The 15,894-nt window shown below is 43.2% G+C and overlaps 2 long non-coding RNA genes across 3 annotated transcripts in view; one reads left to right on the plus strand and one right to left on the minus strand.

Moving 5' to 3' along the window:
* Nucleotides 1-13,137, minus strand: part of LOC108449606 — a 140,053-nt gene extending 126,916 nt beyond the window's left edge. For both annotated transcript variants that reach the window (XR_001865835.1, XR_001865836.1), the window contains exon 1: nucleotides 13,035-13,137. This is a non-coding gene — a long non-coding RNA (uncharacterized LOC108449606). The remainder of the gene's footprint in view (nucleotides 1-13,034) is intronic.
* LOC108449607 overlaps nucleotides 1-15,839 on the plus strand; it is a 19,040-nt gene extending 3,201 nt beyond the window's left edge. The window contains exons 2-3 of the long non-coding RNA XR_001865837.1: nucleotides 4,483-4,486; nucleotides 15,625-15,839. This is a non-coding gene — a long non-coding RNA (uncharacterized LOC108449607). The remainder of the gene's footprint in view (nucleotides 1-4,482; nucleotides 4,487-15,624) is intronic.
* Nucleotides 15,840-15,894: the final 55 nt, after the last annotated feature.

Below are 15,894 nucleotides of genomic sequence, written 5' to 3' on the forward strand. Positions count from 1 at the left end.
CGAGGCCTGTGGAAAAGAAATATATATGGACCGATTCTTGATAGATGTTTCAGAGAGATGTTTATTTCTCCAGCCACATGGCCGGGGCTCTGCCAAGGAACTGCTCAATCACGGAACCCGAGGGTCCTTACCCACGCAGGGGAACACAAACCAACCAATGGGGAACGAGGCTGACCAGGAGCAGGGAAACCCCGTCTCTCTCCCCTCAGGGCCCCTCTCCCAGGACCCCACGGCAGGGGGGAGGGCCCCAACAACATTCCCAAACTGAGTGTGCAGATGATGAAGACTGAATCTTAGCCCTTGAGAAGTAACTTGATTCCTCTTAGTTACACTGTGATAATTGATATGACAAGCTCCAAATTTCTTCCTTTCCCTCTTTTTTTTCCCCCTTCATTTCTAACTGTAATTTCTATTCAAATGAAATCTTAAATATTCTGCCCTGACCTTTGCTGGAAGGAATTTAATTACCTATGGAGTTTACATAAATTATATGGCCTGTTTGTTTAAGATTAATACTACACAGAGATCAATAGAGCCATGGAACATCAGTATAAAATGGCTTCTTGCAAATGCCACCAAAGGTCACAAAATTCTTTCCAGTAAAAGGGGATGAGAGACATGGTGTGGCACATTCCTGTCGTCAGTCCAGTGTATGTCACTGCTGCTGCCTCTGCAGCCACTCAGGGATGATTTATCAGCTGTTAGAGGACATTTGGTACAAACACACTATAAGAACCAGCTGAGGAAAAATTAATTGGATGCAGTGATGACTACAATTCATCATTCTCAAAAAAATGGCTCAAAAAGTGAGAGAAGGATGATACATTGACCATAGCTCAGATAAACTGCTTTTCATAATACTCTTTGGAAACAACCTCTTGCTTCAACAGATGCAATGCCAGTTTCCCTGTGGAAAAGGCAGCTCCTATTTTTGGTTTATGAGATGGAGAGGACACACAGAGTATGCATAGTCAAAAGATTCATTAGAAATTACATGCTTGTAGGTTGGTAGAGCTGATTTCTGTGTGCCCTAGGTATGTTTACCAGCAAATTTGAGTTTATCCTCATATTAGGTTGACAGAATTAATGCAGTAAAAGTGCAACACAGTCAACACTTCCTGGCTGATCAAGGCTAGATGGAATGCCAAGAAAATTTTTCCCCATGTTAAAAAGAAAAGTTAAGATAACAGAGAAGAGAGAAACAGACAGTATCCTACTGATAGAGCAGTGATATGAAATGAGGTATTGGGTTTGAATGGCCAGGTTTTGGTAGTGGGGGCTATGGACACCACTGCTGTAAGAAGCTGCCAGAAACTTCCTCCATGTCTGTCAGAGCCAATCCCTGGCAGCTCCAAGACAGACATGCTGCTGGTCAAGGCTGGGCCTTGCTGGTCAAGTTAGAAATGATGGAAACACCTCTGTCATAACATACTTAAGAAGAAAAAAAGGTATTGTGCAAATGTAATTGCAGCCAGAGAAGAGTGAGGTGAGATCATGTGAGAGGAACAACTCTGCAGACACCAGGGTCAGTGGAGAAGGAGGGCAGGAGATGCTCCAGGCTCCAGAGCTGAGATTGCCCTGCAGCCCGTGGTGAAGACCATGGTGAGGCAGCTGTACCCCTGCAGCCCATGGACATCCCCAGGGATGCAGATATCCACCTGCAGCCCATGGAGGCGTCCCACAGCAGAGCAGGGGGATGCCTGAGAGGAGGCTGTGACCCCATGGGAGGTCCATGGCAGGGACCTGCAGACAAATGGAGAGAGGACCCCACACTAGAGCAGGTTTCCTGGTAGGAATTGTGACCCTGGGGGGACCCACACAGTAGCAGCCTGTTCCTGCAGGACTGCACCCCTTGGAAGAGTGACCCACATTGCAGCAGTTTGTGGAGGACTGTTGCTTGTGGGATGGACTCGTTGCAGCAGTTTGTGGAGGACTGTCTCCCATGGGAGGAACCCCATGCTGGAGCATGGAAAGGACTCTTCTCCCTAAGCACTGGCAGGAACAACCTGTGATGAACTGACTGTAAACCCCATTCCCATCTCCCTGTACTGCTGGGGGAGAAGGTAGGGGTGGGAAGGAGGGAGGGATAGGGTGAAAGTGGTTTTAAGGTCTTATTTTACTTCTCATTATCGTGCTCTGATTTTGCTAGTCATAAATTCAATTAATATCCCCAATTCAAGTCTGTTTTGCCTGTGATGGTATTTAGTGAGTGATCTCTCCTGGTCCTTGTCTTAACCCCTGAACCCTTAGTTATATTTTCTCTCCCCTGTTGCAGAGGGGAGTGATAGAGAGGTTTTGGTGGGTGCCTGGAATCCAGACAGGGTTAACCCACTACAGCCTCCAAAGATTGTACTACACCTGAGTCAAACCATAGAGTTCAACCTCAGTTTTCCACTGAGAAACCTCTGATTTTGACAAAAAATGGCCATATTCAGGCCCTCACCAGAGCTCAGCACCAGATGCTAAAGCTTTTGCTAATGTTGCTAATGTGAGGAGAGATTTTCACAAGTGTTCACAAACTAGCAGCTCCCACTGTGACAGATTTTGAAAAAGACCGGTAATCAGTGTACACAGTTCTTAGGACTTCTAACCAGTTAGCTCTGTGCCAAAATAGGAACTGAGCTTTTATGAAAATCAGCTCATCACTGTGGTAATTAGCAGTAATCTGAAAGAGGCAGGCAGAAAGATTTTAACTTGACTTTGAGAGCTGCAGGCTGTAGTTCCTGTCTCTGAAAGAGGGGAAAAAGCAGAGTGGTACCCTCGTTTGTAGAATGTGATGGAATTCTCTGGTGACAACCATATTTTGGGTCCTGGTGTGAATGTCTTTCTCAGCTCTACTTGGGACAAACTTCTACTGGGAAGTGAGACTTACCAGTTTTATCCCCAGGGTATGAAGTTTTGGGGCAATAATAAACATAGATTTTAAAGCAACTGGAAAAGTTGGTTTTATTGCATTTCTTCATGATAGAGCACAAAAGCACTTGACCAAGGACTTCTGTTCCACAAAGCAGTACTGCACACAATTTCATACATAGGAAGATGACTTGAAGCTATACAGTCTGGAGCTTCATTCAGAGTATGGTTGGATTCAGGCCCTTGGTTTGATCCACTGTGGAGAAGAGGCTCAGAAGATGAATTGAAGTGGGATAAAACTTGGATGTTTAAAAGGCCCCAAAAGCCAAGCAGAGTTTTGATGTGGAATTATGCTCTGAACAACATTAGCAGTATTAGCAATTTTTAATTACTATGTGAGCGTCTTTCAGCAAGCCCATAGTCAGAACACCATGCTGAGGGTGCATTCAAACAGAAATGATACATTCAGGGTAATAAAACTCCCATTGTTTCTATGTACTATAATAAAGCCTGTAAACCACAGATGTGATCAAGACCATATTTTGCAGAGCAGTGCACATACAAGCAGGATGAGACAGGATTTCCTCTGCTCACAGACCACAAGAGAGGGAGGGAGAAGGTGAAGATGAGGGAAAGGGACTTCTCCCCATGCCCAGCTTGGCAGTAGCAGAGCCCAACTCTGCCTTCTTGCTCACAGCCCTGCAGAGTGGGAAGTACTTCCCACAAGTACCAACTGCAGCTCAGATGGATGTTTTACGTTCCAGTTATAAAAGGAGGCCTTAATGGGCAGCCCTCTTTGCTGGCTTGGAGCCTAGAGGTGTCAGAAGAGGTCTGTCCACTTACACGAGCAGATGTGCACACTTACAGTGTGTTTGGGATTGTACCAACCAGGATAGGCTGCACCTGGTCCCTTGTACAGGGACAACAGGAAATGATCTACCAATGTCTGTCAAGCAACAGGGGACACTGATTTCTGGTGTAAAACTGCAGTTCATATAATTAACTAATGAGAACATCTTTGAGTTTTTCACCTATTTCCCATTTGGCATTGTTGATAGTGTAGGTTAAGCTGAACATGAAACCTTCCATGTACCTTCTGTGCCACTGCCAAACTTTTACTGGTATTACCAGCCCTGAGGCGGGCTGCTAACACTTGGGCTTCACAACAGATCTGTGTGAATTTCTACCTTTTTGTTATCAACTGACAAGTGACAATTGTACTAATACCAGCCCATTTGGACACAGACAGAGGCGAAATCTCCCAGAAGCCTGGAGATAAGTGCCATTTGGTGAGTGGACTTGTGTTAGAGCATCCCATTCACTTGCCAGGAGGCATGTCCATACCTTCAGTCTCATCTCTGAAGGCCTCATGGCCAACACTGAATTTTGAGCGAGTCTTTGGCTGGTTTTGTGCTTTAAGGGAGAGGATGGGGGTATAGGATAAGAAACATCATCCTTGGTGTAACAGCAGAGCATTGTAGCTCAGCAGCTCAGCCCTGAGCTTCTGCACTTCTTTCTTTTTTTTCTTTTTTCTTTTTTTTTTTTTTTCTTCCTAGGACAAGACCATGATGGGGAACAAAAGGTCTTATCAAGAGATTGCAGTGGTAGCAACACAGGACTTTAATTCAGGAGGGTGTATCTACATCCCTTTTATTCCCTTAGGGACTATGCTACTGTGAAAGACCCAGAAAAGGTCCACACAACTATGTCAAACACTGCTTCCAGTACAACTTTAAATTAAAAGTTTGAGTATACAATTACATGATGACCTATAAGAGAGGAGTAAGAGGGGGTTACTGGTTCATTTCTCTTATGGGTCAGGATACCACCACCAGAGATATTAAAGCAGTTTATAGGATGTATGATTCATTCTACAGAGGAAGGAACACACTTGAAAATCAAACTAAAATGATGATGCAAACAGCGTTACAACAAGTTTTTATCTGTGCATGTGACATCAGTGCAAATCTATGCAAAAAAAAATCAACATCTCAGCTTGGCCCCTTTAGGCATTTCTAAATATTCTCGATTAATACCCAATAATTGAAAATCTTAAATACTTGAAAATGTATTAAAGACATTATCATTTTTAGCATAGTAAAAATTAAAACCAGCTTTGAACATAAAGCATATTTTACCACATCTATCCTTAGCTATGATTACAAATTCTCCTCATTCCTTCACCAATAATTTCAAGTATTAGCCTGAGGCAAAACCTTTTTGGCATTCTCCTTATATTACCCATCACAGGATATGTCAATTTTAGTACCTAGGTCCTTTCATGTGCCTTTCCTTGAGGTGAAATCCTTAGCTATGAAGGGGCTGTGGCACTTCACCCTGTTTTCCAATGATCTTCATGCGATTCCAGCCTGTAACCAAGCAGAGCAAATGTTTACGCACAGAGCCGAAACAAATCAGCCCTGATGCCACCACTGAGAACTGAGTGACCTTTGGCAGAGGAATCCGGCTAAATGAAGCTAACACTTAACACACCTGAAGTTAGCATATGATATCTCAATTAGTTTAGAAATTGGATGTTTGTAATAAGCTATTTACAGTTGCAGTTCTATTATTTTTATTGGTCCTCAAGGACCCACAAACAATGCTGCACATTTTGGTCACCGTCTCCTAACTCATTGTGTATTCACTGTCTCCATAAATAGATATTGCTTGTTGGACAGCATCCTCCATATCTCTCTCTCTCAAAGCAAGGAGCCATTGGGCTAAGAATTGCAAAGGCTGAGAGTGAAAGAAGATAAGTAGTAGAAATTTTTTCTCAGCTCCCACATGGAGTGGCTATAACTCTGTCACCAGAGGAAAATTTGGGAACTATAGGAACAACCACAGCATTTTTAGTAACACATATTTTCAGAACGTCCAAAAGAGGAAAATTCTGTCAGAGTTTAGAGGATAAAACACCGTGATGAAATCTTTTCATAGTGTTACTATCAAAGCCTTTCCTCTCTTCTCCCTGGTACCTGAATACCACAGACAGGATATTCAGCACATTTTATCTTTGCTTGCAGTTTCCATCTAATGTATGAAGCCCAGGCAAAGCTGTATGGACAACTCGTTCTAGATAGATATAAAAGGTATGTTGGTGTATGAAGTAAGAGTAATTTTTCCTGTACACCCAGCCTAAAAGCTGCAGAGTGAGGGCCTGCAGAGGCACAGTTCTGGAGTCTTGGCTGAAGTTGACATAATAAACCTGAACTCTGCCAGGCACCATTCTAGGATCATTCAGCTTTTCTTCCTCCATGAATCTGTAGAATCTTCCAAATGCTCAGTACAGGCAGTACAGATTTATCAAGCATGAGGTTGGGAAGCTTCATATACAAGGAGTGTCTTGGGTCCACTGCAGTTTGAGCAGCAAATATGGTCCATATACTGCTCTTTGAAACTCTTTTCATGAACTGGTCTCACAAAGTGACTGATAGATGTATTTTACTGTAATAATGTTAACTAAACGTTAAAGCAAAAATGGACAAGGACTGCAGCAAAAACCAGCAGAGAAATCACACATTAAATTAGAAAGGGAATTTTTTTTTAATTCCCCCCCCCCAAAAAATAAATCACCAGGGACACTAAGCAAGAACTGGGACGGGTGGAGGAGTTGCTGTATACTCCGGTCCAAACTTGTGTCATCATTAAACCGATATTATCAGTATAATATCTTCTTGGAAAAAATACAGGAGTGAAGGGAAAGAAACAGCATGGGAAGGGAAGAGTCCAGACCCTCAGTCAGTAGTGTTCAGAGGAGAAGACATAGAATCCCACAGTCAGTTATTAACCAAGATCAATATTTATGGAACAGAGAATCATTTTAAGTGTACATTATTCATGTAGAGACTTGTAATGAGCACTTCATGCTTGAATAGAGAATGTATATACTGGGATAATTTTAATAAGAAAGCTCATAGGAAACAGGATATATCTCCTCGGAAATGGTCTGTGTGTCTGTCTCTCACTCTTGCTCCCATTGAATCAGTCAATATTTTCCACCATTACAATTCATAATCAGAAATATCCTTCAGCTGGAAGTTGGTAAGAATGGAATGAGATGTTTTAGACTTTGGTTTTGAAGCTCATATTTATGCAAACTGAATCCAGATTGTGGATTTTTCTTGAAAAATGGTAATGTAACCTAAATTATGTGAGGAACTCCAGCTATCCATTCCACATACCCAAACAGACAGAGGCCACTGCTGGGAGCATTCTCATTGCTCAGTTTGATGAAGTTGATTCCTTCATGAATCCTTCCTCCACTTGCTTCGTGAATCCTTCCTCCTCCCGGAGTGTGTATCAAGGATAAGGATGTGATAAACACTCTTAAACTAGGAAATGACAGCTTTGCTGTGACAACTGCTGAAGACACAAGTGGCTGGGTTATATGACTGCAACATATGAGCCCTTGCATTTGGGATTTGGCTTGTATTCCACACATTCATACAGCATCAGTCATTCACTGAGAGCCTGCTCTTTATGCTGTTGCTCTCACACACACAGAAGAGTATCACAGTATGCTGAGTCAGGCTTTAAAGGAATTTAGGCATATAAAGATGCTGAATGGCTTCTAATAGGATTTCCAAATATGCCTAAGCACACAACTTCTGGAAGGCACCTCTGAAAACCCCATAAAGCAACTATGTGCCCCTTAAAAGTGCTTGAAAACCTTATAATTGAAAGCAAGTAAATTTCTTGCACTCTTTACCTGTGATTTTCAACAGGGGCTGAAGAGCTTTAAGTGTTCTGGACTCTTTAGTTTTGTGTCCTTTGAAAATCCCAGCCTAAGACCTTATCCATTGCCAACAACATCAAAGAGAGGAAGCTCAGCAAAGTGATTTAGAAGTTTAGAAGTACTCTAAATCAATCCAAAACATGTCACATGCTGGGTGACATCTGCTATTGATCAAAGGGACAGGACAAGTCAAGTCAAGGAAACATGATTGGGAAAATAATAAAACGGGCCCAGTGAATGTTTCAAGGTTTTTCTTAGCTTGAACGATGCCACTAAAGTGCACTGCTGGCCAAGAGGTGATCATCTGTGGGATAGTCCCTGGACAAAGAGGAGACATGGTACATTAGAGAGACAGTAAAAATGAATTTCCCTCCTCATGACCTTTTTTTCAATCTACAGTTTATTTATGTTCTTAACATTAAGACTACACACAACTAATTCCTTTCTGACAGATGATACATTGCTTACATAGCACAGTAGATTGGTACTGTGTAAGGACCTGGCAAAGAAGTTGGTGTTTCTGTGAAAAAGCTGTGGGAGATACTGTCAGCTCGCAGACCTGCTTATGAGATTAGGTAGCCTGGAAAGTGCAGAGAAGTTGGGAGATTTGCTTCCAGGACAGGGCTCTTCTCAAAAAGAACCATCTATAGGGATATCCATCTTACCTAGAGGAAGCTTTTTCCCTGGTGCTACTGAAGACACCGTCTGTCTCCAAGGTCAACTATTGTTTTATGCATGCTGGGTAGAGTTGTGTTGCTTTTTCTGTCAGAACTGAAAATCTGGTTGAGAAACATCTTACTGGCACAATTTGTGAAGGCCACCCACACATCCCTGTAACTTAAACCTCTGTACTTAACATAGGGGTAACGTGTCTCCCCAGGGAAGAGGAGGGAAGGATTATGTTGCAGAGTTACAGACATCTGCAGAGAAGGACGCATATGAAGCGTGTATGTTTTACAGAAGGAGCTCAGGAGAGGGGGAGAGAAAAGCTCTTTTTTGCCTGGAAGGATGGATGTTCATGCTCCAGGGTCAGATGAGGAAGGGGATGATGCGAGTTCGTGACTGAGAAAGGTGAGATGAATAAGGGCCGAAAGTCTCTTGGTATGATGTGACTGCAGGCTGTGCTGGAGATTCCTCCCCTCATAAAGGGCTGTGGGCTGAACAACATTATCCTGCACTGCAAGTGAGGCCAAACCAACAGCCCCCCTGCCTCAAGTCAATGTCTTCTCCTTGGATGCAGATTGTAGCCAAACTGATCAGTTTGCACAATTGCTTCCTTTTTTTTTTTTTTTTTTTCTTTTTTTTAATAACATGAAGCAGTTAATGAGTTTAAAAATAACAGCCTTAAAGCTGATCCAAGCTACTCCACTGCAGCTGTAAGAAAAACTACACTGGTCCAGCTGGCCTACTGCAGAATAACTCAAGACAGCTGGAGACATGGTTAAAGGAACCTAGTCCTCCACAGCTGGGATGCCTAATGAAAAAGTATCGTGTGACGATCTCAGAGAATTGCTACTACAGAGGAAAGAAACCCTGGAGACAAGGGAAAGATAGTCTTAGAGAGGTGTAAAATTCTCACAGTCAGCCAGAGAAAGTAGTTGTATGTGCAGGAGAGCCAGCTCAGCCTGGCTTGCTATGGATTTGTGCCTGTGGTGGATTCGTGGCTGTCTGATCTGAAACAGATGCCAAACGACGCTTTTATCAAAGTCAGGGAATTAAAAATCTTTCTCTCCCAGAAGGATTCTCTTCTGAGTCTTTCCCCCAGTGAATGGATTAATAGTCTCCATCTCTCTCCTACCTGCCTGTCTGAGACTTGCAGGAATTTGCTACTGCTTTGTGTGACTGAAATGAAAAGAGCCAGTGGGTTAAAAATGCATCAGATTGAGGAAGAATACACACAAAGACAGAACGTGATCCACTTCTTTAGGAAAACATGCTGAAAATGTAGCTGAAGTGGAACATGCCATCTCCACAATGTATAATGTCTTCAGCCCCTGAATTTTCTTCCTGGTCTGGAAATTTTTTTTGTTATATAAGGAGTGGAAGGACAGATCTATGCATTAAGGGCACTGAGGGCTTACAGCTGTCAAAAACAAACCCGTTATTTTCAGCTACTCTAAAGAGCTCTGGATAAGTGCAATCCTGCAATTACTTAGGGCCTGCCTGCCCTAAGTAATAGGAGTTTCACTGGCTTGCATCAGCCAGCCTCTGGCTCTTCTTATGCTAACCAGGCCAGCATTATTGTATTACATTTAATGGATCTCCTTATGTCATTCCATCCTTGCTTCCTTTTTCTGATCCATGTGCTTTCCCTCCCTCCCATCACCTCTTCCTCATCTCAGCTGGAGTATGCATACGTGTTCCTCTCCCCCTGTACCAGACACCACTGCAGTGCAGTGCTTATGATTACAAATCATCTCATTAAAGCCAGACAGCCACTCAGCTGGATGCAAATTACTGACCTCCTCCATTTATGAATGTCAGATTTTTCAGGGTGGGAAGGGAGGGAGGAGCAGGGTGGAAAGTGCTCCATTAAATGGTATCCATCAACCCTATCACATTTATAAGCTAATAAAAAGGCTAAAATGAAGTTCATTGGGACTGGCTGGATCTAGTAGTACCAGCTGGTTCTATGAAATATTAGTAGAAACTAGACATGTCTCTGTGTTGGAGTCAGTTAGGTGCAAGGATGATACTCTTATTGATAAGTTACTGCCCTGTCCATTCTTCTGAGTGACATCTTCAATTTTCCTTCTGGTAGTGTTAATCCTCCTCTGTATGTGACAAGACAAGTCTAAAACACAGGAGATTCTACTACTGAAGAATAAAGACACATATTTTACAGGGGATCAAAAAGCCTCAGCTTGTGGGTCACACCTACCATTTTGACCTTGTCCCAGCATCTGTGAACTTTGCTGCCTTTGTGAAATTCAAAGGCAGAGCTTTGGCTTTAACTGGTGGAGGGAGACATGTCAGGGAAGGTGTGGAATCTGAACCCTGAGAAAAAAAATGCAAACTGTAATGAAGAGTTCAGACAATGCAAATGCTGCTTAGCAGCATGGCAGAAGAGCTTGATTCAGGCAGTCTGGATGATGAAGGTTTTCCCATTTTGGTGGCTTCTCAGTTCAGTAGGTTCCTGAAATTACTTTGAATTAGGAATAAATGTGTGCTAAAAAAATCTGCTGTTTGCTGGGATACCGAGGTACCCTGGACATTCATATATCAAGGCAATTAGCTCAGCAGATCCAGACAGATAGGAAACCAACAGAAAAGCCAAATAATAAACAGGCCTGCACTAATCTCAAAGATCTACAGATGGTCCTTTCAGGTTGCATGAGCACTACAGCATTAGAGGGAAGGAAAGTGTACCAAATGACGTCTGTCCTAGGGCTGAGCAGATCATTTCCCTCCACGTTAATATCAATTAAGCACTTCTCACCAACACTGAGAAACATTCTCATCTAGCCTGGGCCAACCAGTCAGGGTGCTGGGGGTCTCTGCAATTACTGGGAAGTACAAACTGTAAAAGAGAACAAAAACAACTAAAGGAGGAGATCTCTTTGAGATGCCGCAAACAAAGAGTTTCAGAAAGACAGAAATATACACCATGAAATTTTTGTTCTTCTACGAATGTCTCCTCCCAAGATAATGGCCAGTCACAAGCTTTTAGAGACAAGAATAAATGCACTAGAACATATCCCTTGGCAGAGCCAGGCAGATGCAATGATAAATTAGCTGGCGGGTGGAAGACTACCTACTGTGCAGAGAACAGGTTGTCAAACAGATTCATTTATGGCTGTGAGAGTGATCAGTTGGGTTCTGAGCGGTTAGTGGAAATAATTATATCACATATAAACAGCATGTTTCTTACAAAGAACAGATATGCCATTGACTAGGTAGCAGAAGCACAACTTGTCATTGAGCAAACATACACGCAATAAATTTGAAGCTTAAAATCAAATCCTTTAGATTTCCCCAAAAGAAATCGGTTCAGAGGAGAGCTCAAGCATAAGCAATGTCAGTCAAAAAGGTAGCAGTTGCAATGAAAGGCTGGCAAGTGGTTTCTAGCAATATATTTGTTTGTTTCACCCAGAGGGGACAAGAGCCAAATGAGTCTTCAAAAAACAGTAGCTATTGCACACACAGACATCCATTCGCCAAGTGTCATGCTGCATAACTGCTTACAGCCAAAAAATATCCATTACTACAGTGAACAGATGTGAGCAAGAATAACAGGAAAGGAGAGCTGCTAAGAGAAGTTCTGCAGTGATATTCAGAATAATTCAAAGTACAGTAACACAGGCAGGGAATCTCTCCAGGCAACAGTAAACTAGCCGTATCCTCACAAAGCATTTATATTATTCCCACTTTTTTTGACAACTGCTGGCATTTAAAACCATCTTTCAGGAGCAGATTGATGGAGTTGGTACCCCTGCAAAGATGAACAGAGGCGGAGAAGGAGATAAACATCCCTTGAGCTGTAGAAGGGTAGACAGCAGATAACATGGCAATCTGCACTGCCTTATGGTTCTGTCCTGGCTTGGTGTGCTGGCCTCAAGGCAAACAGTCAGTCTGAGAAGAAGCAAAAAATGGATAGGGAAGCATAGAACTGGTAGATCATAAACATTTTGGTGTTTGGCAGTGATGGAACACCTGACTTTTTGGAGAAGATAGAGAATCTATTTGTCTAGGTTAGGCACAGGAATCCCACAACCCTTTTTGGTCCTCAAAATCTCTCATCTAAGAAAAAGATGGTTATTAAGTACTTTGAAAATTAGACATGTGCAAAAAAGATTTATGTGAAGAACGGCTGGTTTGAGGCAGCCTGTAGAAGAGGTTGAAGAGTTTTACTCCTCTTCTGACTTAGCAAGCTAATTTTCACAACAGAAAATTACGGTTAAAATGTAATGCCAATAATCATATGAATAAGCCTGTAGTCTAGCAAGTGTTCACTCTCTCCTTTATTTTTTCTCCAAGGACAGCCAAAGAAGTCAGACTCTACCTAAGCTACTAGCTGGCCCCATCAGCAGAGTGTGTGTGCTACATCCAGTGACTGTGTCAAGGAAAATCTATTAAACTGACAGTAACAAATACCCAACTCTCCCCCTTCCAAGGAGACTATAGTCAGCCTTGCTGGTGTTCTCTTTTGTCCCAGGAATTCTTGAATCCTATGCGCTACAGCTGCACAGCTTCAGTGAGAGCTCTGGAGGATAGCCCAAATCCAGCTTGGTAATTGGGGATAATTAACAGCATTTCCCCAGTCAGAGGAGGGACTTTGAACCTGGACCACTGACATCCTGCCTTAGTGTTTCAGCCACTGACTACTGTGCAAAGCGTGGCTGAGGAAAAAAGGTTGTGGAGTGACAATAAGAAATTAGCCACCATTTCAGAGGAAACAAGCAGGACTTGTTAGGGTCTCAAAAAAATGAATGCAAGCATTTACCTTTGGGGTAGTGTCCCAGCTTTGGATTGGGAGTGAGGACCCTGGAGATATGCATCTTGCCTCTGCCCACCCAGGCCCTGCAGTTCTCTCTCTCCTGGTTATCTCTCAGCTACACACTGTAGTTCCCTGCTTAGGCTACAACCTGCTTTGAATCCCACTCTAAGCACATAATCTCCCTGTGAGCTGTGTACTGAGCTGCAGTGATTGCCTTATGGTACAACACTGGGCACACAAGGTGGTCACTGGACCTTACCAGGCTACTGAAGGTGGTCTCTGATGACAAAGCAAATTGAGCTATGTCCCACACAGGTCAAGAGCTTGAACCACTGGTCTCCACATGTGCATACAGATGCATATTTTTATGAGACAAAACTTTTCTGTTTTAACTCTTCTTCAACAAATGCCTCTAGGTAAAAGGGAGCATTCCCACCAAATGCTGACCTAATAAAAGATGTGGTCCCTGACTGAATAATTTTGCAGAAAGAAGAAACTCATAAAATCACATAGTGCTCACTTTGGCCCAAATTTTTTCATGCTGTATCAGTCATTTACTATTCATTACCAGGGCAATTCTCCCACTGAAGTCAGTGAACTAGAAAAGAACATGCTCTCCATGAGCATCTAGAATACATTTAACCAAGAACAGACAAAGTAAAAGAGGGGGGGAATCTACATATTTTCCAAATGGTTTGAATGAACATACACCTGAAAAGGTTGGGATAGATGCATTTATGTGGATACTGACCCACCAGGCTTATCCAGACTATATCGGTTGCCAGAATTTTGAGCCAGCAGAGGAGAAATGCATTGATCTGAAGAGTGGCTGCAGCCAGTGTATCATGCTGAATATCTACACATGGAATCATAGTCTAATTTGGGTCTGAGCCCAGCTCCAGGATGCTTTTCAGGTGCATTTCATCCAAGAAGGGCTTGTACAAATATACACCTGGGAGGGTACTCTATTTTTGTCTCTGCCTTTGCTTAGCTGTACAGAATGTGCTTGGCTGATGCAAAACCTGCTGAAAACTCTGCCCAGAGTAAAGTAATGTTCCTGCAGCAGACTTTTCCCCTCCTCCCTTTACTTTCCCTATCCTCTCCATTTTCATTTGGATTATACCCATCCCCCCTCTTTCTCCTCAATGAGGTAATGTTTATCTGAATTTGTTTGTATTTTAGTATCAGATGATGACCCTCACTCCACATCATCAGCTGACTCTGCCCATGATGCCAAGTGACACAATGGGTGACAGCAGAGCAGTTACCAGCAGTTGCATCAGAAAAGGCATGTGACTGACACCTGCTCTCAGGAGTGAAAAAAGACTGAGCTCACACTGAAGGTGACTCAGCAACGCTTCTTTGCTGCTTGTTACAAAACAGACAGGCACACTTTTATCAGTCCTACAGCCCTTTACTGTAAGAGGATTTGAAGAATCTTTACATGAGCCAAATGGCAGAAGCAACCTCAGCTTATACAGACTCAGGGTATTTCTGTCTGCACATTTTTATAACCCCATGCTTGATGAGACTTGCAGTTTCACTCCCTGATGAGTAAGAATCTGAAAGAGCATGAAACAGCTGAATCATTTTTCATCTTCCCAGTTAAACAATATACCGAACAGGTGGGCAGGAGGAGGCTACTGAAGGCCAGCTACACATTACTATTCCAAACAACACGTTGTTACTCAGTTGCTTGAGATCTGAGATTTAAACATAGACAGTGGATAATTTTTTTTACATTTCTTCTTATCTTGATACAACAAAATGAAGAAATCATCTCAGTGATTGCTTCATGCACAGCACTTCTGCACTTCACAAAGTTTGCATAAATGAAAATATGAGCTGACACTGTACTTTATCCTATCTAGACCCTTATATTATATAAATTCTGCCCTGAACAGAAGAAATTGGGAAAATTGGTGGATGGAAATTGGACATGAGCCAGAAATGGGCACCTGCAGCCCAGAAAGACAACCCTATCTCGGGCTGCTTCTTCATCAGCATGGGCAGCAGGTCGAGGAAGGTGATTCTGCCCCTCTGCTCCTCTCTGGTGAGACACCACCTGCAGCATCGCATCCAGCTCTGGGGCCCCCAAGGTAAGAAGGACATGGACCTGCTGGAGCAAGTCCAGAAGACGATCAAGAAGATGATCAAAGAGCTGGAGCATCTCTCCTATGAGGACAGGCTGAGAAAGTTGGAGTTCAGTCTGGAGAAGAAAAGGTTCTGGGGAGACCTCAGAGCACCTTCCAGTAGGTACTATAAGGTGGCTTATGAGAAAGATGGGGGCAGACATTTTAGTGGGGCCTGTAGTGATAGGACAAGGGGCAACAGTTTTAAACTGAGAGGGTAGATTTAGATTATATATAAGGAAGAAATTATTTACAATGAGGGTGGTCAGTTGTGGTTTGACACTGGCCAAATGCCAGGCACCCACAAAAGCTGCTCACACACCCTCCCCTGCCACAGCTGAGCAGAGGAGGGGAAAGGAAAAAAAAATTAATGAACGCTTCATGAGTGAGATAAGGACCAGGAGAAACACTTCAAGGGTGAAACAGGTTCAACTTCAGTTGCGAAGTGAATTTATTACTAACAGATAATGAGAAGCAAAATAAGCCCTTAGAACACCTTCTTCCCCGCAGCCCCTCCCTCCTTCCCACCAACAGCGCAGGGAGACAGGGCATGGGGATCTGGTCAGTTCATCACTGAGATTTCCTTCCACTGCTCCGGGAGAGGAGTCCTCCCCTGTGAGGCTGTGGGGTCCCTCCCACGGGAGACAGTTCTCTGTGAACTTCCCCGGTGTGGGTCCACTCTCAGGAGCAGCAGCCACACCGCCCCTGCTGCAGCCTGAGCCCCTCCCACGGGC

The sequence above is a fragment of the Corvus brachyrhynchos genome, unplaced genomic scaffold, assembly GCF_000691975.1.
Source record: "Corvus brachyrhynchos isolate BGI_N302 unplaced genomic scaffold, ASM69197v1 scaffold28, whole genome shotgun sequence".
NCBI classification, from domain to species: Eukaryota; Metazoa; Chordata; class Aves; order Passeriformes; family Corvidae; genus Corvus; species Corvus brachyrhynchos.